This window comes from Schistocerca nitens, chromosome 1 (genome assembly GCF_023898315.1).
Source record: "Schistocerca nitens isolate TAMUIC-IGC-003100 chromosome 1, iqSchNite1.1, whole genome shotgun sequence".
Taxonomy (NCBI): Eukaryota; Metazoa; Arthropoda; class Insecta; order Orthoptera; family Acrididae; genus Schistocerca; species Schistocerca nitens.
The window spans coordinates 84,152,697-84,156,358 of record NC_064614.1 but is presented as its reverse complement, the minus strand read 5'-3'; positions in this window follow the sequence as shown (position 1 = coordinate 84,156,358).

Here is a 3,662-nt window from a genome sequence, read left to right as displayed (position 1 = left end):
CGCAGGTTCGAATACTGCCTCGGGCGTGGATGTGTGTGATGTCCTTAGGTTATTTAGGTTTAATTAGTTCTTAGTTCTAGGCGACTGATGACCTCAGAAGGTAAGTCGCATAGTGCTCAGAGTCATTTGAACCATTTGTGTTTGTGTGTTTGTGTGTGTGTGTGTGTGTGTTGATGATGATGAAGATGAAGACGATGATGATGATGATGATGATGATGACGACGATGATGATGAGAGAAGGGAGAGAGTGAAACCTGGTGGCGACACACAGCCTACTCCTCGCGGATGGCACCAAGTGGTCAAAATGGTTCAAATGGCTCTGAGCAGTATGGGACTTATAATGAGGTCATCAGTCCCCTAAACTTAGACCTACTTAAACCTAACTAACCTAAGGACATCACACACATCCACGCCCGAGGCAGGAGTCGATCCTGCGACCGTAGCAGCAGCGCAGTTCCGGACTGAAGCGCCTAGAACCGCTCGGCCACACCGGCCGGCTCACCAAGTGGTCCGCCAAGCTTAACGTCCCCGTCATGCGGACGAATCACCTTCAACAGTGTCACATGCCCTCACTTCATGGGACACTGCGGGAGGTTTGGTATTTAAACCAGGACATTGGCGGGAAGTCTTTTATCAGGAACTTTACGCCGCCTCCTTCCCTCGACTTGACCTTCCTTATGCAAGGATGTCCGGCACGTGGTGAGTGAGCGTCATGTCTGGAAAACAGCCAAACCAAATTGTAGCCCCGGTAAAGGTCTTCGCAGTCGACTAGGAAAACTTATACCATGGATATATGGTTCACCGATTATATTGGTCGTTTGTCACGCACTCGCAATGGTAACCGATTCGTACTCGTGTTGGTGAACGCCTTCTTACGCTTCTTTTGGTTAATCCTTAGTCTCGGGCTTACGGCTCCTATTACTATTCGACGTCCGTCGGGGGTAATTTCCATCTTTGGCCCGCAGAGATGTTTGGTCAGTATAATGCCCCGGCTATTAAATCTGAGGGCCTTAGGGGATTTTGTTTTGAGCAGACTGTCTGTCACGTCACAGCTACCCTCTATTATCCTCAACCATCTTTTGCGGAACGTGTTAACCGAAATTCGAAATACGCTCTTATTGCCTCCCATACTAATTCGTTAAGTACAGGGGTTAGTCAAAATAATGTGAACAGTCGTAGTAGTTGGATGGTATTCTTTGACAGTCAACAACTCATGTAAGGCACGTGTCGCGCTGGACTCTGCGTGATCAGTAGCGACTAGGCATCACTGCAGGTTGTTTACGTGTAGTGCACACTTCAGAAGCCGAGGTCGAGGTGCAATGGAAGACGTAACAGTGTTCCGAAGGGGGTAGATTGTGAGGGCCCGATTAGCTGGAGCACCAAAAATAAGACAGCCAACTTATTGAATGTTTCAAGAGCAACTGTTTCAACAGTCATGACAGCCTACACAAAACATGGAAAGACATCATCATGTAAAAATAATAATGGGTGCAAATCAAAACTAAGTGACAGAGATCGTCGTACGCTAACTCGAGCTGTGATAAAACAACTCAAAACTACGGCGGCTAAAGTGACTGCAGAGTGAGCCGCGCTGGGCTCTTGTTCATCCCGTTTATTGTTTGTCATTTTCTCTTACGGTACTGTCGCCTCGTTTTCTTATTCCAGTTACTGGCGTCACTAACTTCTTGCCTTACGTGCCCGTGAGTGGCAGCAGCAGCGCTTATCGATAAGTGCACTGTCGTACCATCTCTGGAGCGACCGCTAGTATTTCCGGGTCGTCGTGTGTCTGGAGTTGAGTGGGGAGCTCAGTCGGGACGCAGCAGCAGTGAGTCGACGACGGAGCGCCAGTGAGGTGAGGACAGCCGGTGCTCGCCGACCGCTGGCGACACACATGAACCGTCCGACGGCAGGAGATAGGAGCGAGACGATCGTTGGTTGGTCGTTCCGTCGGTCGTGTCATCGGACGACGTGTATTTGGTCGCCGACCGCTTGTGGAAACTCTGTGTGTGTCGAATTGATTTGTCCTTGTTGTTCCACAGTGATTGCTTTTACGATTATTCGGATTCTTGTGCAAGTGTGTTTACGTGGAACCGTCTGTAGCTTTTGTGATTTCCACTGTCTGAGCAGATGAATGCTGTCTACGTACTGGAGTAGTCAATCGGTCGGTTGAAATAGAGCAGCGAGTGTGTCGGGTGGAAGGGAATTGATTAGGCTGTTGGTTGGATCCTAAGCCGTCCCTAGGTCGTCTTGCCACCCGATTGTTCAGTGTTACGCTTGGCTGAACGTCTCACCTAAACTGTGGTTAGTTGTTCCTCCCCAGGCCGACCCTCTGAACACTTCTGAGCACCAATGTTTGTTGTTTTTGATTATCATTTTATTCGGTCGCAGGTACCGTGCCAGGCCTTCAGCCGAACTTCATAACGATTTTAAGATTAGGCCTTCAGCCGTCTTTCATTTAAAATTCTTGTTGCTCTGTATTTAGGCCTTCAGCCACGTTTGTTTCAGAATCTGTGGCTTTGATATGTAAATCCTTTTCTCTGACGTTTCTCTTTAATTATCTTAAATTCTTGAAACGACCTTCAGCCGTGTTCTGTAAATGTTTATCTTACGGTTGTCTTTAATTTTTCTTGAGTAATTGTTTGGGCCTTCAGCCGACAAGATATTTCAAGTTTTCTTAAGATGTTTTTCTGTTGTACTGTGCAAAAGATTGTCTTTAAAGCCTCTCTTTTATTATGTAAGGCAACGGCCTTGCCGCAGTGGATACACCGGTTCCCGCGAGATCACCGAAGTTAAGCGCTGTCGGGCGTGGCCGGCACTTGGATGGGTGACCATCCAGCTCCCATGCGCTGTTGCCATTTTTCGGGGTGCACTCAGCCTCGTGATGCCAATTGAGGAGCTACTTGACCGAATAGTAGCGGCTCCGGTCAAAGAAAACTATCATAACGACCGGGAGAGCGGTGTGCTGACCACACGCCCCTCCTATCCGCATCCTCAATTGAGGATGACACGGCGGTCGGATGGTCCCGATGGGCCACTTGTGGCCTGAAGACGGAGTGCTTTTTTTTTTACTATCTAAAGAAAAATTTTTTATTGGGCCTTCAGCCGAATAATTAACTTGAATTTTCCATAATATGGCCTTAACCTAGAATTTGTAAATGCTTGGCTTTTAAAGAATTTCCTTAGCTGACCTGAAATATTATTTCGGCCTTTAGCCGAGAAGATATTGTAATTTTGCTTAAGTAAGGCCTTCAGCCGTTACCTTACATCCTGGTTTCTTAAAAGCAACCATTTAAACTTATTCTGGAGAAGTTACTTGGACCCTCAGCCGTGAACTGATCTTTGTTATTTTAAAGAGGAAACTGCGCATTGGTTTGAGGAATAAAGTTGTGTGTGTTCTTGTATAACTAACTGTAATTGACCTTGGCCTCTTTCCACAACCTCATCCGCTCTGTTCTGTGAAACCAGATTTCACAGAGCTCAATAGCCATCTTCGAGACCCCATATGTATCGGCACTGTCAGCCGGGAACTGCTACACCGAAACCGTTAGTGACGACAACCAGCGCAAAGACGCGTAAAACTTGGTGTCAGGAGCATAAATCCTGCACGGCTGATTACTGGAAACGCGTCATATGGTCCGACGAGTCAACGTTCTCGTTATTTC